The 23,534-nt window shown below is 35.2% G+C and overlaps 1 long non-coding RNA gene across 2 annotated transcripts; it reads right to left on the reverse strand.

Moving 5' to 3' along the window:
- Positions 1–12,365: 12,365 nt before the first annotated feature.
- On the reverse strand, positions 12,366–23,172 carry LOC115992412. Of its 2 annotated transcripts, XR_004092504.1 has the most exons (11): positions 22,853–23,171; positions 22,235–22,548; positions 21,836–21,920; positions 21,389–21,669; positions 21,064–21,273; positions 20,675–20,844; positions 15,778–15,887; positions 15,537–15,656; positions 14,780–14,858; positions 12,994–13,114; positions 12,366–12,768 (listed from the first exon to the last, which is right to left on the reverse strand). It is a non-coding gene; the product is annotated as an uncharacterized LOC115992412 (long non-coding RNA). The 2 variants fall into 2 exon arrangements; XR_004092505.1 differs by lacking the exons at positions 12,366–12,768; positions 12,994–13,114 and adding an exon at positions 13,326–13,411 and having other exon boundaries at positions 22,853–23,172.
- Positions 23,173–23,534: the final 362 nt, after the last annotated feature.

Here is a 23,534-nt window from a genome sequence, read left to right on the forward strand (position 1 = left end):
AAGAGAGAGAAGGGAGTTAAAAAATAACGTCTGTTAACTCCGTTTAGAGATTAAGTTGTACTTTGGACCAAATTGGTTAGTTTTGAGAAGTTGTGGACCTGCTTGGCATTACTCCAAACCTCAGGGGTAGTTAGTGAAATTTACCCTAATTAAATCCTTAGTTGGCCACTGTGTGTCTCTAGAACAAGCCATGGATTACAAATACCTATTCAGGTATATGGCTCTTACATTTTTCATTGGGGTTTTATATTAAATCTTAGGTCAATGATATTTTGGCTACTGCTTTCCTCATGGCGATATGAGTTTCGATTAATGCAAGGAAATATTATTAGTTAGAGAAACTTTAATTTAGTGTTAAAGTGTTATCAGTTCAGCACAGTATTTTTTCCTAGTGAGTCAGTTTGTATAATTCAATAAGTTTTATATTTTGTGGAGGATAGTAAGTAATTTCTATGATTGAATATAGGTCTTATTTAAGAGTGTTTTGAGGCCTTTGGAGGTCGTTTCGGCTGGACTTTCAGAGGGATTCAAGTGTTGTAAGTAATTATGCATAATATGCACAAGTTTTATTCTTTAGGTTCTTAGAAGTCAAAAGTTTTCAAAAGTTATGTTTCTAAAGCTTACGTTTTCTAAAGTTTATCGAAAGCATTATTTTTATATCATTGAAAGAGAAACTTCAACTTTTAGACAATGTTTTAAAGAGAAACTTCGGATTTTAAATGACGTTTTGAATGTCCCAATCTCTTTTAAAGGATGGTTTCTAAACTAAACTATTTTCTAAAAATAATTAAGTTTCAAAGTAAGTTTTCTAAAAAGGTTCTTGTTCTTTAAATTTGTTAAAACCAAGTGATTTTAGTCATATTCCTATTCTCCAAATGGTATTTGAAATGTTTCTTTTAGCAAATTAAATTTTCAGATTTACTCAAGAATTGTAATATATTTATATAAACTCCTCAGTTTCTATTCGTTTCCCCAAGAAAGTCAAGCATCCTTTGATTTATGTTCTATTCGATATTGTCACCTTTGAGATGCCTCTATATTTGAAAAGAAATTGTTAATATCAAGTAAATGATTATATTTTGTATAAACTTTGCTTTGTGATATGTGACTCAAAATAAATGTTTTTAGAATTGATCAGATATATCAGATATATGTGTAAATCCGCTCACAGGATTGTATGTGAGAATATGTGTTGATCCCTCACCAGCAGGGGTTAGATGTTGGTATCCGCTCACAAGATTGTATGTGAGAATATGTGATGTGTATATGTGAAACTGTGCTCTGATCAATTTTATGAATGTGATTTCAAATGATTTTAAGATGTGATTACAATTGTATTAAGTAATTCATTATATGTTTTGGAATAATTATTTTTGATATCATTAAATGAGTTTGTGAAAAATCAAAATACTCGTGCCTGGCTTGACTCTATTCCGTTGTGTATTCTGTATAATTACTTACTGGATGTGTGGCTCACCCCATCAATTACAATTTTTCAGATTAAAGTTTAGTTGGGTAACAGAACCTTTGGATTGCTTAGTAAGGTGCAAGGTAGAGCGTGGGTGTTTTAAGCGAAGTCAATAATACTGGAAGTCTTAAAAGATTATTAGTTATATTTTTTTTTTGTTATTCCGCTTTAGATTTCACTATATTTTGGAGATTATTCTAAATTTGTGGAGTTTGGATTTTGTAAGAGGTTTTATTTAAGAGTATTGTTTCTTTGGAGTTTTTAATTTATTTTGGATTAATTATGTTTATGAAGTTATATAAGTTTAGTAGGTTGGTCATGCATCTAAATTCATGTTCCATGGATTTGGGTCGTGACACTCCTAGCATTTCCTGTATAATGATTGTTATTTACAATTAGATCAGGACACCAATTTTTTATTTTTTTTTAGTATAAGTAAGACTCGAATTCAAGTTCCTTATTTGATGACAAGACACTTTTTAGTTGAGCCAATTATGGTTTTGAATTGTTAGTTAGTAGTGATGTGAATCGTTCATCTAAGTACCATAGTTCAGCCATGAAATTCTCTTCGTCTAAGTTCATTCGCTCTTTTTCATCCTGCAAACTCCAGCAATAACTTTCCAACCTTGTGGATGACGACTATGGACTATGGAAGAACGATACCTCCAAATGGAAATGAGTGATCTTTTGAACCAAACAGCATGATCTACACTACACAAACCCATCATCTTCCAATATGGGCATGAATCTCAAGATTCCTACCATGACTTCAATAATTATAAATGCAGAAAATCAAGAAGGAGGTGATTAGAAACTAACTTTATATAAAGACCATACAGCACCACTCCAAAGGTATGAGAGAAAACCCGTGGGAACTCAACTCATGTTTTCTATATTTTTTTGGTATTTGTGAGTTTTGTCGTAAGTTTCAGAGAAGTTTATGCTGGCACTGTACTGATACCACTTTAATTGATTTGAGTGTTATCTTCTTACAAGTCTTCCAAAGCTCACGTTTGGATGAGTTGCTCACTCTAGAGACTCTTCACCGCCAACTAGTATTGTTAATTTGTTAATGAAAGTTCAAATAGTGTAAAAACACCCTTGAACGTTTAGACCTCCAATTTACAAATTAACCAATTCAAGCTTTATGTCAAACAACTAGTATGCAGAAAATGAACAAAAGCTATAATATAAAATTGGAAAAACTATCTAAGCCAAATTAAAATCACAACCCACAGCAGATAATAAAAGGCAAAGATAAAAGGGAAGAAAGATGCAAACACAAAGACAACACGCGATTTGTTATCAAAGAGGAAACCGAAGCCCTCGGTGTAAAACCTCTCCGCCGCCCTCCAAGCGATAAACAATGTACTAGAAAATGTAGTTGGGATATATGGACAGCAATAGACTCTCCAAGCCTAATCTACCCAGTGCACCTAAGCCCTCCAAGCTTCTTGCTCCAACGAGATTGCGCCGAACATTTTTCTTTTCTAGCTTCCCGGATTCCGCTAGACCATAGCATCAACCAATGTAGATTGGTTCCTTCCTAACTGCTTCCCAGAACACCAAACTGCCCTCTCACAGTAATGAATATGGTGAGAACAAGGTTTTGGTAAAATGCCTCTCAAGGGTTTGACAATGGAGAGGAAGAGAGTTGAGGAATTTGAAGAGACTCTAATGTATAGATTGTAGGTGAATCAATTTTGTTTTACTCTAGGGTTTCTCTCTTAAAATTCTCTCTGGAAGCTCTCTCTCTTTTGTGGGTATAATGGGTATATATATACTAGGGTGAGAGAGGAATGTGAAACGTCAGGTTTTTCAAAACAGGGCTGGCTCGCAGCTTGGCCTCGCGACTTGACTGAGTCGCGAGATCTAGTCGCGAGATAACCGTATGGCCAGTTGTCCTGTTTTGTCCTGTAGTGCTCCAGCTAGCATGACTGTTCACCTTCTGGCATGCTTGGCACGTGTGCTGCATCTGGTGGCTTGCAGCCGTGAGTCACCCGTGAGATCAAGCCGCAAGTCTCTGTTTTCTTACACACTCTTGAGCAATCAACACTCTATCTCACTCACTACCCTTACAACAGAACCCACCTAAATACAGGGTTACTAAATACTGAAATACAAGCAAATTACAATTTTTTTTTTTCACTCTTAAGTTTTAATGATCAAATTAATAGATATACAAATTAATTTTCTTATGTTGTAACTTGTAATGTACAAGCTTAATTTTCACCGTATGCAACACCGAAATCTGAATGCCTTAAAACTTGCCGGGTTTGATGTATGTTAATTTGTCTTGTACATTAACACAATTTGAAATATAAATTAATATCTATTTCACAACATATAGAGATTAACATCTTTTTCTCTCAATTTTTCAAGGCTTTTAAAAATATCATTTTTGGAGTTTGATGAGAATGTCAATTTAGTATTTATATTTTCGATGTGAATAATTAATAATTGGGACTTTAAGATATGCAATAAATCAAACCATGTGTTAGCATTTTTCGTTAAAGTTAAATAAATTTAAACATGTGATGTGCACATGGTAACAATAACATTTCAAAATTATTTATGATATGGTAGAAATATCAAACATGAGTACATCACATGATTAAATCAATTTTTTTAAGTCAAAGGCCTTGTAGCTGAATTGGCACCTCCCCATGTACAAAGTGCTTGGAGGTCTAGGGGGAAAAGGGTTCGAACTGCGAAATTCGCAGCATGTTGTAATTATTTCTCAAAAAAAAAAATCAATTTTTTTAAAACAAAAAATATTAACCGAAGATTTCATTTATCACCATTCCATGGGATTAATGGCTTAAATCAAGAATTTAAATCAAATGAACACTTACATCAAAATCCAAGAATAATAGTAGTTGGAGCTAAAGTGTTTGCCTTTAAAATGCCTCTTGCTAGAATTTGATGCCGATGGAATCTAGTTTGTCAAATGCTTATTCCCCATACAATGCTCATAGCATCATCTATCTATATTTAATGTGGATTTTTATTTTTGTTTTTGTTTATATATATATATATATATATATGAAGAGGATAATGTTCACTACAAAATGGATTTCAGCATTCAAGTGGAACTTCCCTGAATTTCAGAATTTGTCTTTGAATTTCAACGGTAGTATATGCTTTAGGAATCTAGCTTATAAATTTTTCATTCCATTTTTTCATTGACTTCTTGCTGAGTTTCCCTGTCAACTTATCTCATAGAGCATTATCATATTACTACGTATACGTTTTTTCTACCCCATAATTAGAACATGCATTCGGTATTGGGAACAGAACCTGGTTCCTGTTCTTTATCGGTATATCTCCCACATATGATTAAAGTGCCTACACCCCTATTCCTTTCTGTTATAGACAAGCGTACAGAAATTTAAAGGCAATGAAGGCATACACTGAGTCAAACCCACCAACAAGTAGAATTCAACCATTCAAGAGAAAAGTAAAATTAATTAGAACTATGATGCTAGAGAATGTGCTGTTACCTTAAAGTCTACAGTCTTTTCTCTTTTTTTTCACAAAATTTTTTATAAAAGGTGTAAATAAAAGACAATAAAGTAATGTTACTGATAAATCAAAATAAGAATCAATCATAACTTGACAATTTTATAATTGGGATAATTACAGTAAACCCACCTGAGGTTAGGCCCGATAACACTATGCCTACCCGTGGTTCAAAACTTATCACTTTGCCCACCTGAGGTGCCTTCCGTTAGGACTCTGTTACCCACCTCTCCGTTTGCCGTTAGAAAAACACATTTTTAAAGAAAAACAAACATAACAAAGATCAAAAAACAAACACATTTTTATTCCTTAAGAACTTCTTCGAGAACAAAACACAGGAATAGCACAGATCAAGTGATATCATTGAGCATTTGTTTTTTTATTTTTGTTTTTTTTTATAGATCTCTCCAACTTTTATTCAAACCAAACCAAACCCAAAAAAAAAAAAAAAAAAAAATCCTAGAAAACACAAGCCACAAATCCAGAAAAAAATCATATCTCGCCGGCGCGATCTCGCAAAGGCGAGATCGCGATCAACGTTGCGATCTTGCCGGCGCGATCGCGATCAACGTCGCGATCTCGCGAAGGCGAGATCGCGATCGACGTCGTGATCTCGCGACATCGTGATCTCGCGACGGCGCGATCTCGCCTTCGCGAGATCGCGCCATCGATCGCGATCTCGATCCGGAGCGATCTCGCGAAGGCAAGATCGCGATGTCGCGATCTTGCGAAAAACGCGAGATCGCGCCGTCGATCGCGATCTCGATCCGGCGCAATCTCGCGAAGGCGAGATCACGACGTCGATCGCGATCTCGCCTTCGCAAGATCGCGCCGGCGAGATCGCGACGTTGATCGCGCCGGCGAGATCGCGACGTTGATCGCGATCGCGTCGGCGAGATATGATTTTTTTCTGGATTTGTGGCTTGTGTTTTCTGGGATTTGGAATTTTTTTTTTTTTTGGGTTTGGTTTGGTTTGAATAAAAGTTGGAGAGATCTATAAAAAAAAAACAAAAATAAAAAAACAAATGCTCAATGATATCACTTTTAATCAGGAATAGCATTTGATCTGTGCTATTCCTGTGTTTTGTTCTCAAAGAAGTTCTTAAGCAATAAAAAGTCCTAACTTTTTGATCTTTGTTATGTTTGTTTTTCTTTAAAAATGTGTTTTTCTAACGGCAAACGGAGAGGTGGGTAACAGATCCCTAACGGAAGGCACCTCAGGTGGGCAAAGTGATAAGTTTTGAACCACGGGTAGGTAAAGTGTAAACGGGCCAAACCTCAGGTGGGTTTACTGTAATTCCGGCGCGATCTCGCCTAACGTCGCGATCTCGCGACGGCGCGATTTGCCGGCGCGATCTCGCGAAGGCGAGATCGCGACGTCGATCGCGATCGCGCCATCGCGAGATCGCGACGTCGATCGCGATCGCGCCATCGCGAGATCGCGATCGCGCCATCGCGAGATCGCGATCGACGCTTCGCGAGATCGCGCCGTCGATCGCGATCTCGATCCGGCGCGATCTCGCCTTCGATCGCGCCGTCGATCGCGATCTCGATCCGGCGCGATCTCGCCTTCGATCGCGCCGTCGATCGCGATCTCGATCCGGCGCGATCTCGCCTTCGATCGCGCCGTCGATCGCGATCTCGATCCGGCGCGATCTCGCCTTCGATCGCGATCTCGATCCGGCGCGATGTCGCGAAGGCGAGATCGCGCTGTGTTTTCTGGGATTTGGAATTTTTTTTTTTTTTTTTTTTGGGTTTGGTTTGGTTTGAATTTTCTGGATTTGGAATTTTTTTTTTTTTTTTTTTGGGTTTGGTTTGGTTTGAATAAAAGTTGGAGAGATCTATAAAAAAAACAAAAATAAAAAAACAAATGCTCAATGATATCACTTGATCTGTGCTATTCCTGTGTTTTGTTCTCAAAGAAGTTCTTAAGGAATAAAAATGTGTTTGTTTTTTGATCTTTGTTATGTTTGTTTTTCTTTAAAAATGTGTTTTTCTAACGGCAAACGGAGAGGTGGGTAACAGAGCCCTAACGGAAGGCACCTCAGGTGGGCAAAGTGATAAGTTTTGAACCACGGGTAGGCATAGTGTTATCGGGCCTAACCTCAGGTGGGTTTACTGTAATTATCCCTTTATAATTATAAAATTTATTGTGTATGTAATATTGCTCGTAATTTTAACACTTAACAGGTAAAATCTCTTGAATTTCTAGTTACATTTGTTCAGCCTCCTGACTGATGCATGCTACAAATTCTTAGTGTTTTTATCAACTGAAGTATCATGGACATCCTTTGTGGTTTTGTCAAATTACTTGAACTGCAATTTGCAATGTGTATATCCAAATAATCATCTAACCATCTTTGAATTGAAATTTGAGCCCATTGTGTTCGTTTTGAGTTTGGGATCTCATCTATACATCAGAAAAAAGGCTAACAAAATCAAACCAGATGCTTGTCAGTGATGCCTGACAATACTGTACAAGCCCAGGGCCCTAGCCCGGCCAAGAGGATGCCTGCTTAGATGGCACCCACAAAAAAAAAAAAAAAAAAAAAAAAAAAAAAAAAAATTGCACCAATAACACACACACACACAAAACCGGGCTTAACAAAACAAAAAAAAAAACATAGCCTTAACAACCAAACAAAAAAGAAAAAGGCCCAGACGTGGTGAAACATCCAGCCTACTGCCCAGAGAAAAGTTATCTTTAACAAATCTAAAGAAGACTAGAAGAGTCTAGAGAAAGGCAGTACCTCAAAAGTCAAAAGACTCAAAACTCAAAACCAGCCATTCTTCAGTTCTGCTTCTGCAGAATCAAAAAACCCAAACTCAGCACTCAGCAGCAGCGGAAAAAAAAAAAAAAAGATGAAATCGGAGGAAGCTTGGTCTAGGCCCCTAGGGCAGGCCCTGACAGTGGGAGTGGAGAGAGAATGAAAGAGGCGGAGAGCATGAGTTGAGAGAAAAAAGCACAGCAATAATGAGAAAAAGATAGGTAAAAATTTTAGAGATTTGAGGTTTTTTTATTTGTTTTGACACCTTCTAATCTCGTTTTTGGTTTTTTATTTTATTTTTTTAAGAATTCGTGGGTTTGCTATCTTTTTTTTTTTCCGTTAGATTGGGTTTGTAATATGCTGTTTAGGATTGATGTTGAACTTTTTTTTTTTTTTTTTTTCCTTTGGGCTTGCTCTGTCAAATTTATTTTTTTTTCAGATTTTAGTTCAAAAATTTTTTTTGAGGTTTTTTTTTGCTTGAAAGCAGAATAAATAATTTTTTTTTTAATTTTTGAATATTCCTAATTTTGGTTGAGAGTATTACTAATTTATTTTTAAGGATAAATAAATAAAAAAAATTACCCTGATTTTAAGAACACCCTGACCTCAACGTGACGAGTGCCTTGTCACATACTATTTGTGCTTGATGACTCCAAGCATGTGAATTTTGTTGAGTATTTTGGACTAGGCCCAAAGGCCCCAAAAATATTCAACCATAGGTCCATAACCATAAAATTCTAATAGGTAGCTGATGTCAATGTCATTATTTGGGACGTGTTGGCTACTAGAAAGAGCATTATTTCATGGTGGACTATAAACAGTTATATACTATACTATACTTTTCATCAAAAAAAATATACTATACTATACTTTTTCATTTATTTACTAGTAAAATTAACATCAAATAACAAGTTAATGTTTTTTAATAAGGATGCAATTAGATAGTCAAAAGCAGCGTTGAGTTGACCGGCCAAATTACGCTTAGAATATGATTGGATAGAACTTATTTTGTTGAAACTAAAAATTGAAAATACTGTAGTAAAATATTTTTAAAATATGTGAATAGTGATATGAGACCTATTTTTAATGAAAAAATTGTTGAAAAATATAATTTGTGAGACTCGTAAACAGTACACAGAGCACTGTTTATAGTTGAATTATCAACAATTGTGGGCTGAACCAATTAAAAAAAAAAAAAAAAAAACATGCTACAGTAAAACGTGAACTTGGAAGGAACTGAATCCAAACTGCACCTTAATCTTCCTTCATTGATAGGGACCAGAAACTAATTTCTGACCATGTACGGGTTGGCTCACAATATAAGTTTCTCAATTTTTTTTTTTTTTTTTGTATTAATTATTCTTAAGAATCACCTATGAAAATCACGATCTAATCAATCATCAATGTCTTTCATCATTATTACCATTATGTTAGGCCCCCCTTGTCAATGTGAAGCTATTTTCAAAGAAAAGCAACACAAGAACTTTCTTTTACTTTTTAACTTCTTAATTAATATATTTGTCTATATATGATTTATAAAATTTTTCATAATAAGGATCTGTAAGGACTTAATTTGTAATGATCCAAAATGATACTGGGTTCGCAAGTAAAAAGGTTCAAACAATATCATTTGTAGAGCGTGGGTTTGAAAAGTTAGGCCTTAGTCACCGGTCTGTGGTTAGTCGTGGTGTTCATATAGAATTAAACCGTGTTGCTCGAGGAGTCTTTCTCCTTAAGGCGGTCTGGGAGGCTCTGGTTCTTGGCCTTTTTTCCCAGCCCCTTCTCCGGATTGCTTGTTTCTCCTTTATATTAGCCTGTATCCCTTATCCTACGTCCACGTGTAGGATCGATTTTCCATGACTGATACTTGTCCCATCAGCCCATACCTAAAATGGTTAGGGGTGGTTGTAAAAGTTAAAGAGCATGACTCTGTCAGGTGCAGAGTATTCAATGGCAGTAATGGCAGCTTTCCCTTTGTCCTTGATCGTTATACTATCCAGCGTCCCTTTCTCTATTGACATAGATATTTTAAGTTCTTCCCAAAACTGTTCCTATACCGTTCTTACCCTTTCTTTCAGGGGGGGCCTCGGATATACCGAGGACAGAATTATCCTCGGCTATGTCTCAAGACTACTTGAACTTTTATTACACGTCCTCGGCTATACCCCTCCTCGGCTCGGTCCTTGGGCCCCAATGTAAAAATGGGCCAGGGCCACAAATTCTTGGGCCCCACAGGATCTATTTGGATAAAACTTATTTTGTTGAAACTGAAAACTAAAAACTGAAAACACTGTAACAAAATAAATTTTAAATGTGTGAATAGTGCCGTGTGACCTATTTTTAATGAAAAAGTTGATAAAAAATGAAATTTGTCCGTATACTGTTCATGGAAGACTGGTCAAAAGTTGCGGCTAGTGTTCATGCACAGTACATGAACAGTAGCCGCTTGTTTTTGGGGGGGGGGGGGAACGCGTGCAAAAAGAAAAAGAAAAAGGGTAAAACGCAGAAACTAAACGCAGCAAACGCAACGCCGTATCCAAACTTAGCCAAGTAAATCCAGTACTCGCAAATGGATACGTTGTATTTTCACTATAGGTACCGTGCTTAATGACTTTTTAAAAAAACTATACGTATATAAGTTCTAATTAATTTAATTAGTAAAATATTTATCAAAATTTAAGGTTCAATTCCTACATTAATTTAACAATAAATGATAATTATCAACAATGGACGTTGAGAGAACCAACCACTTGGCAAGTGTCTTTATATTCAAAATTATGCGGAAATTCATTTAATTAGTGTTAGTTTGGATTGCACTGAAAATGAAATTCAGTGTATTTGTATTTTAAACAATGAGTCTTGTATACTATTCATGAGGCTCATAAATACAAAATTTAGTAAAATTTTCATTAAAACTAAGTCTCACAACATTATTCACATATTTATAAATTATTTTACTATAATATTTTCAATTTTCAACAAGATTCAATACTCAAACACACCTTATACCGGTTTCAAAAAAAAAAAACACACACACACACACCTTATACCATTTACAGGAAACAACTTTCTTGTTCGGGTACATCAAACAAAACTTTTGAATACCAAACTTAGAAAGAAATGTAGGGAGTAAATAATTAAAGGAACAAATTTACTCGATGCACCTATTGGTCCACGATGGAGGTGTCAACATCAAATTCAAATCTAACCAAATCTAGTCCAGCGAGGTGACATTGATGCCATAACCGAGACCAAATGCTACGTGTTTGCCATTGATTATAGGAGTTGTGAGCCCCTCAAGAAGTTGTCGAGGAATTCGAATAAAAGGTGGAAGCTCTATAAAAATCCTCCTTAAAATCTACGAATATCTGTTTGTGAAATTATGATTTTATGAAAGGGAAGCTCATGTTTATCCATCCACGCCATATTGGGTCCCAAAAACCCAATGACAGTGCTGTCAATTTAGGAACTTTAACCATTATTGCCAGTGGATGCAAGCTGGCAAGCACATGTACAATCTTTGATGCAATTTAAGTAAGATCGACTTTGATTTTGTGTTATTAGGTAAATTAGAGTTTGATTTTAATTCAACTGCTAAAGTCATATTAAAAATTAATTAATATTTTAGTTTGATGATAAAAAATTTTATTAAAAATTAATTAATATCTTAATTAATATGACGACAAAAACAAACGATTTCAACCACTTTAGCTAAGAAGGATACAGCAGAATTGGAATTTCTTGGTTAGAAGGACGAAAGTGATGATGATAATGGAAAAATACAAAAGCTCTTATGAGGGGTACGTGAGAAACATGGAGCTTTAAGGAAGCCAATATGTTTAACATTAATATAAAATTTTGAAATTTGGGAAGCCATGTGTATAGCATAAACATAATCTGATAGAGTGCAGGGCACACCTTTCCGTTCTCCTCTATCAAAATTTCCTCTCATTATCTATAAATTGATCCTCAAAATTTAAGTCTGCTTGGATCAGCTCATTTCAATTAACTTATTTTACTTATTTCTTATATGTAACTTCTTAAAGTCCACTTCAAAAGTAATTCATCAAAACTTAGCATAAAAGAAATTAGAGCATGCCCACTTTTCATAGTTTTTATGATCATTGATCAACTTTTTTTTTTTTTGAGAAGCTGATCATTGATCAACTACTAGATCAAGGTAGACATATATAGAACTGTCAATTTTTATGATCAAGGTAGACATATATAGAACTGTCAATTTTTATAATACCTTCTCTCATCTTCTCATGTGTGTTAAACCAAAAAATATAATATAAACCAAGAGAGATAATAAATAAAATAATTCTAATATTCGATTTTGGGACTAAGAAGTTCCATTGTTGTACATCATTCACAATTCAGGCTCATCTTCCTCCCTCTACAATTTGTATCTCTCAAATCGCTTTGAAATTATAATATATCCCAACAATCTATATAAATAAAAATAAACAAATAAATGAAAGAGAAAGAAATAACATTTTTATATATAATTTTTTTTTGAAAAAAAAAAACCTAAAAAATTACAATTAATGGCAGAACTTAACTATTATCGTAGCTTTTTTTTTTTTTTTTTTTTTAAAAAAAAAAACTTTTCTTTCCTTTTTCTTTTGGCAAAGATTGGTTTTATGTATTCTATAATCGAAAAGGGCTATAGGTGATGATTTCTTCTCAAATCAACAACAACAACGCTTACATTGTCTGTACTATGCCTAGCCAAGGCCAACTTGGTTAACAGATTTGACGCGCCGGAGCAAGCCTTGTCGGAGCTCTCCGACGCGACGCCGACCGCCGCGTTGCTTCCTGGCGACATGGGCGGCGAGGGCGGGTTTTGTGCTCGCAAGCAATTGCATGCCACATTGCAAGCGGTGTCGTTTGACACCACATCCCAAAGCCCATCGCTCGCCAGGATTAGACACTCATCCTCAGCCGTCCGATCCGTTATCGTCACCTCCGGCTTCGATATCACGTACGGTTTCAAATAATTGTCACCTAAAAAATAAACATGGAATCATTTAATTAGTACTAGAATTGTTATTAATAAACTCGGCGAACCTAATTAATATAGTACAAAATAGTGAAAATACTTTTTTACCCTAGAATTCACTTACAGGAGAAGAGTTAACCTTTTCAAAGGTTCCTATAAGAGAAATCATTCAATGCATAGGTAAAAATCATTCTATATGAAGCTATTAATTCACAACATATATAACCCACCTATGAGTTTCTCAGAAATTGGCTCTAAATTTGGATACCAGGCTTTTATTATATTTTGCAAGTCTTCCTTACTTGGAGGCACAATCATCACTTTTCCTCCAAAAAACACCAAGTTTTCCACCTGCTTCCAAAGAAAAACATCTTCTAATTCATATGAAAAACAATTTTTTTTTGTACATTTATATAATACTAATGATAAACACAATAGGCACTATAAAAAGTAAAATACTATGAGGGGGGGGAAAGGATTGATTTACATTGGAAGGCAACAGGCAGGGTTAGGTGAATTTCTTCAAACCCATTCCCACCATGCCAATCAAACAGCCATTAGTATTCCTGTTCCATAACCAAGAGAAGACTACATTGATCCCAGCCCTGCTTATCAATATATATATATATATATATATATACCCGTGCCCTGCACCCACAATGAACTCTTCATCAACCCTCACCACCCCATTTGTCAAAGCAACAGATTGGGTTTACAGTAATTAACATGGAACTGGGAAAACCAAAATGATAGTATAATCATAGTGTGGTTGGAGAAACAATATCCTCTTTGAAAGACAAAGGTTAAGCCCAAGAATAAGTGTCGTTGATAATTAATTAGGTTTTTTTTGTTTTTGTTTTTTTTTTTGTTTTTTTTGATAAGTAATAAGATATATTGATAATTATTTTTTATTTGGTTTTTAAAGTCAATGGTATTATAGTAAAGCAGTAATTGTTGGGTGTAGGTCATAGTTTTGGGCATAGGGTTTTATACACAGGTGTGTTATTATACTCAAACAAAGGGAAGTTGATCAATAAAATATTGCGAGAATTGAGAATTGAGCCACATTGGCCTTATTGCTCTTTTCTTCTTCTTTTTTCCTCTCTTTACTGCCTCCCAGGTTCAGTCCCATGTCTTGGTGCTTACTCTTCCTTAAAGATAGTTCCTTGTGCGTGCTATTGGGTTTCCATTCCCCTTCTGAGTACTGTTCACAAACTGTGGACATTCAATATTAACTCCTGTAAACTCTATGCAACCCCAAATCAATTATTTGCTCTTCCCTATAAAAAACCCTAGTCATTCTTGAAACTTAACCCATTTTTGTAAAGGTTCTAAACCAGAAATTCACAAATCCTCTGAACCCAAAGCCTACCACAACTACACAAAGACAATTTCCACAATTTGTCCTAAGTCTCAACAAGAAGAAGCCTGTATAAGTTGGATAGAAAGGGGGGGAAGTGAAAAGTAAGAGTGATGTACTGGATCTGCATTTGCAAAAAATCGAGTTGGGAAAGAAGAAAAATATTGCAATGAACTGACGAGTATCATGAAATATGGTCCATTGAAGAAATCTTTGCATAAAGAATTTGAGAGTAGTTATAGAGGCATTTCTACAGAAACCAAAAAAAAAATCTTGCAAGAATTTTACAATAATTCCAAAAAGCCTCTATGCAGCCCAAATCTGTTCAATAGAAGGATTACTATCTTACCAGATCCCATATCCAGTGGTAATAAGTCATAAGAAAAATATTGCAATGAACTGATGAATAACACAAAATATGGTCAATTGAAGAATCTTTGAATAAAGGATTTGAGAGCAGTTATAGAGGCAGTTCTACAGAAACCCAAAAAATATCTTGTAAGAATTTTACAATAATTCCAAAAACCCTCTATGCAGCCCAAATCTGATCCGTAGAAGGATTCCACACTTACCAGATCCCGTATCCAATGGGAACTAGTCATAATAAAAAGTGGAGACATGTACACAAAGTCCAAGAATTGCAAAGAGTAACACACCTTCTGAACTGTGTGATATATCAAATCTAGAAGTTGAAATTGTGGAAAATAGTCAAAAACTTTCTGCCACCATTATTTCCTGCAAATGTAAGAACAATGCTTCAACATTAAGGCACTACATATGTTTTATAAATTCAATTAAGCTAAAAGCGAAGTACATTAGACTATGGGGTTATAAAACAATTCGTGCTGAAAAATACCAAATAAGTAAACATTCAACTGGAATCATGAATCAAGAGAACAAAAAATTTGTGAATAAAGCAGAAGGAAAAAATGACAAATCAATTATTGAAGTAGACACCATCCTCAGAAGCCTATTGAAGCAGACACCATCCTCAGAAGCCTATCTTTCTCTTCTATGTGTTTTTTTTTTTTTTTTTTGGGGTGGTGTGGGGTGGGGGGGGGGGAGGATGGGTAACTTGCCCAAGCATAGATGATAATTTTGACTTTTGTACCCTAATTATTTCCCTATTTATTGTGACTTGCACTACTTAGGTTACTTGTGAGAAAAATATCATGCAATTATGAAGATTAAATGACAAGCAAAATAAAAAATTATAGTATATAATATACTCACATAAACAGCTCATAGTAGACAATAATTACAATTACCATTAAAAGAGTTGAGTGGCATACATACTACTTTGGCAACACTAAGTTTGATTCAAACACAGTTATGTAGCATTGGGGGTTACCATCTCAGATTAAGGACAGCCCTACAGGACCTTTTTCAAGCAATAAAAAGACAAGCAGTTACCTCCCCATGCCCATTTGAAAATGATTTTGCACCTTCCAGCAAAGGTAGTATGATGGATTGCACATCAGATGGTGCTTTGTCAACATCCTCAAATACAACCCAAAATCCATTCTGAACAGCCTGTAGAGAAGAAATTTTGAGGTTACCGTACATAAAAATCTCCAATTTTAAGGTATTACACAAATAGGTAACTCTATATAGTTATGTATGTTTAAATGAATTCTTTGTAAAGAAAACAAACCTGGGTAAGTCACCCGGGCTGCCATCTAAATTCACCGGGTTGCTCTGTACAAACATAACTTCCCATTAAGGTTTTACCATCAATTTGATCATCCATGTGGATAGACAGAACTGTGGAACAGAGAGCAACAGAGAGGTTTTAGAGGTTTTTCCTTTTTTGAATAAGTAATAAAATATATATTGAAAAGGCCACAAGAAAGCCATAACTAAGTACAAAGAAGTACACAAAGGCAAACAGCCAACAAATTTCGAAAGTAAAGAAGGAAGAATTATACTTGTTCGTGTGTGCAAGCACTTGTTTTTGTATCTAATATTTGAAACAGATAAGCTAATTAATAATTAGGTAATGTAGAATGAAATTTCTTAAAATCATAAAAGATTATGGATGTAAATCTTCTTGAAGACTTATATTATCCATTAAAATTGGGGAAATTTACACTTTTCCACCCTAAACTATACCCCATTTACACTTTGCCCCCTAAACAATCAAAATGCATGATCAACCCCCCAAATCAAAAACTTTCTAACACTTAAACCCCTGCCATTTCTTTTGTTGTTAAGCTAAAGGAATTTAGCATTAAAATACCAATTTATCACTCTACCACCTGTTTTTGAGAGAGGTAAATTGGTATTATAATACTTAATTCCGCCGTACTTGATACCAAAATAAACGGCAATGGGGACACTGAAAAGAGCTACAACTTTCTGGGATCAATCATGCATGTCTATAGTTCAAGGGCAAAGTGTAAAATGGGGCATAGTTCAGGGTGGAAAAGTGTAATTTCGCCTAAAATATAAGATCAACATACAACAGGTAAATAATTTTCATGCATTTTTAATCATTTCTTTGTCAAATTATGTTTTATACAATATCAAAACAAAATTACCAACTAAAAATACAATATGAAAACAAAATCACATGCATACTATTTATTGTCAGCAATCGTTCCTGTAATACCCCGCATATTTTTATTTGAGGTTATTATTAAGTTTTCTTTTAAATATAATTGTTGGGCCATAGGTTTTCTTTTATTAGTAACTGCAGCCCGCTACCCCACTAAGCCCACATCTTTAATACAACTATAGGGTAGAAGAAGAGACAGTCAGGGTTTTCATAGAAAGGGTTTTATCAAGAGGCTAAGAGGTTTTTCTTTGGAGTTTTTAGCACATACAAGTGAAAGGGCAATCAGATTGTTCAAGGTATGATTTCTCACCGTTAGAAACTTTAGTGGTGTGTAGATTTTTGAATTGGTAATTTCTTAGATTATGGTTTTGCGTGGTTTCAATTATTCTGAAATCTTGATTGTCACTGTTCGAACCCCTGAGCAAAAGCCGAAACTGTTAAACCCATGTATAAGGCTAGCGTCACTTTTGTAGGGCCATATGAATTTTTGGGCTGCCGTAACTCTAATTCTAATTTGCTGGAAATTTTGCACCTGACCCCACCCTTATGTCACTTGTTATCTCTCACTTTTGTCAGGATCCTATTCTTCTTATTGTAGCTTTAATGGTCTATAGCCTAGGTGTTGATTAATTCCAATCAGAATGATACTTAAGGTTCAACACGTCTACTATTCTTTAAAAGGTTAATGACAAATTTGTTTCTTTTATCCGAATTGTAATTTCATCCCAAAATATTGTGGTATTAAATCCATTAGGGTCAATGAAATTAAGTCCTTGGGCAAGTCATAATAGATTCGGCACACAGTTTTCTTTGGGGTTATATATTTAAATCTTATAGTATTAGCTGCTGCCTATGGGTTTGATAAATTCAAGGAAACACATTTTTGGGTAGAGATGCTTGGCATTAGTGCTATCATTTAGTTCAGCAAAGTATTTTACTTGTGAGTCAGTTTGTATAGGTTAGTAAGATTTATATTTGGTGGAGGATATTAAGTAATTTCCATGATTGATTCTAGGTCCCATCTAAGAGTATTTTGAGACTATTTGGAGGGTGTTTCAGCTGGACTTTCAGAGTGATTCAAGTGCTGTAAGTTTTTTTTTTTTTTGAGGAGTGATTCAAGTGCTGTAAGTAATTATGCATAATATGCACAATTTTGTTCATTAGGTTCTTAGATGTCAAAGGTTTTCGAAAGTTATGTTTTTAAGCTTACGTTTTCTAAAGTCTATCAAAAGCATTTTTACAATTTTGAAAGAGAAACTTCGACTTTTAAATAATGTTTAAAGAGAAACTTTGAATTTTAAATGAAGTTTTGAATGTCTAAGTCTCATTTAAAAGATGATTTCTAAACTAAACTACTTTTAGAAAATAATTGAGTTTCAAAGTAAGTTTTCTAAAAAGGTTCTTGTCCTTTAAGTTTGTTTAAAACTAAGCAATTTCAAAGTCATATTTTCCAAATGGTATTTAAGACATTTCTTTTAGCAAAATGGGGTTTTCAAACTTACTCAAGAATTGTTAAAAAAAAAAAAAAGAAGATATTTATATAAACTCTTTAGTTGTTATATATTCCCTAAGAGAGTCAAGCATCCTTTGATTTATATTCTATTCAATATTGTGATCTTTGATATGCCTCTGTAGTTGAAAAGAAATTGTTAATATCAAGTAAATTATTTTATTTTGTATAAACTTTGCTTTGTAATATGTGACTTAAAATAAGTGTTTTTAGAATTGATCAGAGATATCAGATATGTGTGTAAATCCACTCACAGGATTGTATGTGAGAATATGTGTTGATCCCTCACCAACAGGGGTTAGATGTTGGTATCCGCTCACAGGATTGTATGTGAGAATATGTGATGTGTATATGTGACACTGTGCTCTGATCAATTATCTGTATGTGTTTTCGAATAACTTTAAGATTTGATTATATACATGTGTTTAGTGGTTCTTTATATGTTTGGAAAACTATATCGAATATTTTGAGTGAAATTGTGAAATCAAACTCGTGCTTTGCTTGACTCTATTTTGTTGTATATTGTGTATAATTACTTACTGGATGTGTGGCTCACCCCATCAATTACAATTTTCAGATTAAAGTTGGTTGGGGAACAGGACCTTTGGATTGCTTAATAAGGTGCAAGGTAGAGCGTGGGAGTTTTAGGCAAAGTCAATAATACTTGAAGTCTTAAAAGATTATTAGTTATTTCTTTTTTTTTTCCCGCTTTAGATTGCACTGTATTTTGGAGATTATTCTAAATTTGAGGAGTTTGGATTTTTGTAAGAGATTTATCAATAGCATTGTTTATTTGGAGTTTTGAATTATGTTTAAATTAATCATGTTTATTGAGTGATATTAGTTCAACAAGTTGGTCATGCATCAAAATTCATGTTCCATGGATTTGGGTCTTGACAGTGGACTCAGAGACACTACCCCACAAAGTGGGCCCTAACGAGGACGTTAGGGATTTAAGTGGAGGAGATTGTGATGCCCCAATTTGATTGATTGTGTGATGTGTGTGGGTGTGTGATGAGTCCCACATCGGGTATTTACTGGGTAGATCTGAGTTTTACTAACAACTACAAGGAGCCTCAATAGTGACTAGTCCTTTCGAGGTATAGCGCAGATGTGGCTAGCGCTTTTCCTTGGATCGTTACAGTTCCGCCATTGCCAAATACACATAACATCCACACTACATGTGACCTGTTATTGTGACTCACAATTCAATATTGAAATCTCCCCTCAACAGTTTTTATTGAGAAGTTTATATTGATTCCCTACTGGGGTTTTTTTTTTTTTTTTTTTTGATAGGTATTCCCTACTGCTTTTCTAAAACATTGAAACAAACAATGTTGACATATTACAGGATATAAAAGTTGATATACACCACTATATAAGAATCTAAATTTATAAGAAACAACATAAAGAACGCTAAATGATAAGAAATTACTTAGCCAGGAATAGCCAACATAAACGTACTAAATGACTTCCTACAGAAAAAAGTTTAGAGAAGTTAAGTCTCATTATTCTGGCACACACATTAAATTCTGATTGCTTCAAATTCAAGTACTGGGCTTTAGGAACCATATTTACTAGAGCATCAAACCCAATGAGGGACTCTTCTTTTTATTTTTTACAAGTTTTTGGGGAGTGTCTATTATACCGACACACTTGCATACATAGTACACGCCCCAAAAACAAGGGAAATCGTGACTTCAAGTCACGATTTCGAAGTTTGAAATCGTCACTTGAAGTCAGGATTTCCCTTGTTTTTGGGGAGTGTGTACTATGTGTGCATTAAGTGACGTGCAATAGACAGTTCCCTTTTTATAAAAGTAAAGAGTTTTATTTAAAGAAAATGAAAAGTATGTATCCAAGCATACAAGGTGTATACCTGGGTAGCAAACAACAACCAGGTAAAAACTACAGCAATCAAGAAATTCCACCAGATTAGGAAATTAGAAAAGGCCAGTTGATGAAGCTATCCAGTCATACAACAATGGTAATAGAATCATTTTCAGTTGTGGAGGAGTTAGGTCATAATAATTTGGAGCCTTTTTTTATTGTCCACTCTCCTATAGGGAAAAACAAATCCAACAAAACTAAACAGGCTGAACTAAACCGAACAGACCTGAGGTAAAACAGTACCAAAGATGCTCACAACTAACCCACTGAACCAGACATAAACAAATGGGCCAAGCAGTACGAGTCTAAGGAAAACCAAACTTTAATTACATAGTAGAGCATCCAACCCAAAAGCACAAGCTAATAGGTGAAGAAGCCGAACTAGAACATACCCCCGTAACCAAGCTCACACAGCCAATGTGAGACACTTTCTTTCACAATATTTAGATCTATTTCCATACAATGATATAAGCAGCATAAAATGAAAATTCACTTCCAAAAATAAATATATCTAATGAAATAAATCCAAAAGGTAAAACAGAAGTCCAAATGAACCAACTGCAAGTACACTGGGGAAGAAAAGAAAGGACATACCTTGGTTCCTACTATCCTGGGCCAACTTGTGAATAAGAGCAGATTTCCCAGCGCCAGCAGGACCATATAGACGAACAGGCCACTTTTGACTTACTGCCAACATAACCATCTCAAAACTTTTCTTCACAGCAGATGTCAAAAAGAACATATTTCCAACTGATATATCCTCCCTGAATATATAAAATAAATGATCAAATGCGAACATGAAAAACCAACAGAACTATAAAGTAGGTTACACACTATCAAAAATATTTTAGGTTGGGGCGAGCAAACACAAACACACCCAAATTTATACTAAAGAAAAATTAGAAATACTAATGCACATGTTGCAAACAGATTCCAAAACCTTTATTTAACAAGAAAAAGAAGAGATCATTTCTAAATCCTACCCTGTAGCAAGCCTTTTAGTCCGAGTTGGCGGTTCAATCTCATCAACCTGTGAAGAGGAAATGGCCAGAGAACAAAGGCCAGAAGAGTGAAGACAGTTCTCTTGGTTGAAATCAATGCTTCTACTAGGAGAACTGAACTCATTTTGTTCAGATGAATTAATATACAAACCAGCCTTCTCCAGTGATGTATCTTGACAGAACTCCTTCCAGCTGAAAATGGTAAAAGCAAAATGAATATAAATATATAGCTATATATATATATATAAGCTGTTTAAATTTTAATTTGAGAATTAACAATTTGCTCAAAGAGTTAGACATAACCAACCGCAAAAAACATGAGAATGCTTCGGTGGCCCCAGTACTAAAGTGTGGAGTTGGTATGTGGCTTATTTTCAGAATGACTCATAGTATCTGTATCCCACACCATTTAATGTCTGCAATTACAGTAATATCTGCAGCACTGCTGCTCAGGTCAGGATTGGAGGTCTGCTTTACAAGATCCAAGAAACAGGACCAGTTCCAGTTCCTAAGTTTAGAAAAGATTTCTGAATCCATGAGGAGGAGGCAGTAAGATGTCCGAGCAGCACATAATCTACGAGTTCCAAACTGACAAAAAAAAAAAATTCAAATAAAGAAACAAAAACAAAAAATTGCCCGTGAAATAATTTTTTTTTTCTTGAGAGAGAGAGAGAAAGAGAGACAAAAATTAATGGCATGTGCTGCTCAAAACAATACCAACATTGATTCCTCTGAGAAAGTTCAATTAACATACCTTACCACACAGCCAAGGATTTTTTCCTTCCTTTGAAATGCGCTCAAAAGGAGGGGGAGTAAATTCGAAATATTTTAATATAGACCTGCACCAAGTAACCAGAACATATTTAGTGTAAAAGCATAAAAATAGAATTCCTCAAACTAAAATCAAATATCCAATGAGCAACCTTGTAGCATATCCCAAAACATTCAAATATCAAACAGTTCAGAAATTGTGTAGCAAAATGCATACATAACGCAACCAGATATAAATATCCACTGCCTGACCTATATCATTTTTTCACTTCTCTAAACTCTAGGATCCATCTAGAGGGTTGGCCTTTGCCATACAAAGGAGTGTGAAATTTTTAATTAGGTGCAATGGTTAAAGAATTACACAAAAAGCACGTCAGCTTACCCCAATAAAAAAGGAGCCAAGTCAAGGGCGCAACAGAAGGCCAAGCAAGCAAGCTCGTGAAGATCAAGACCCCTCCCAGCTTGATTGTAGTGCTCAATTACCGAAACAACTTCATTCAAATCTTCCTCTTCTTCGACCTCCACTGACATGTCATTCGCATTGGACTTGCCCAGATGCCAAAGCAAGCCCACAGCTTTGTCAACTATCTTTCTGGCTATCGGGCGAAAACATCCCATCAAAGGAATGGTATAATTTGGGTGCAGAAACACCTCCCCCAGCACCTTTACCACCTCCTCTTCTGTCACAATGTCTCTCTGCACAAGCCCAAATGGGGAAAAAAATGTAATACTAAAACAAACAAACAAAAATCATTCAAATTAAAATTTTCAATTAGCTCAACTAGCTCTCTCTTTGAGTTATTCCTAAGTAACCAAAATCCCATATAGATGTCCAAAATTCATCTTATTCCAGCCAAAACCAAAAAAAACACAAAATTTTGAACCTTACATGTCTCCAAACCTCAATTTAGCTAAACCCCACAATTTCTCCAACCCAAAAAAGAAAAGCAGCAAAAGTTTGCAATTTTCTCAGCAACCAAACAAAGACAGAGAGAGTTACCTCATTAGCAAGCCTGGCTGCCGGAGAAGAAGATACACTCGATGCGTTGAAATACGTCGCCTGTAACTGTCACCGTAAATTCCACCAAAATGAAGTTAATGATCACCATCATCGATCATCATCAGAAGTTTTCCACCACTATCAACAACAATTCAAACCTTATTATCATCATCATCATCGATCTCCACAACCACCACATCATATAGACCGCCTCTAGCTTTGCCAGTTGCTTCAAGTGGTGGTCAAGATTTGGAGAAGATGCTGTTGCCGCCGCTACCTAGGTTTGGGTCAGGGCGGTCTCTGTTCAAGTAGACATACCGTGGGGTCCATGGTTTTTGTTTTTGATTTTAGAGTTTGACATGAACTACGTCGTTTCAGGCTAAAAATTTATGTTCTAAGTTTAGGCCTAAAACGACATAGTTTTAAGGCTGAATTGGCAATAATAAAACACATTAGCATGATGATGTGTCACTTAACAGCAAAAACTAACCATGTGGGGTAAATTGCTAACGGAATGATGTGTCACTTAACAGCAAAAACTAACCGTGGGGGTAAATTGCTAACGAAATCAAATTTCAGGGTGTAAAATTAAGTTTCTGAAACTTTGGGATGTAAAATCTAATTAACCCCAAACTTCAGGGGTGTAATTTGCAATTTACCCTTATTTTTCCTTATATAATGG

Source organism: Quercus lobata, chromosome 1, assembly GCF_001633185.2.
Source record: "Quercus lobata isolate SW786 chromosome 1, ValleyOak3.0 Primary Assembly, whole genome shotgun sequence".
Taxonomy (NCBI): Eukaryota; Viridiplantae; Streptophyta; class Magnoliopsida; order Fagales; family Fagaceae; genus Quercus; species Quercus lobata.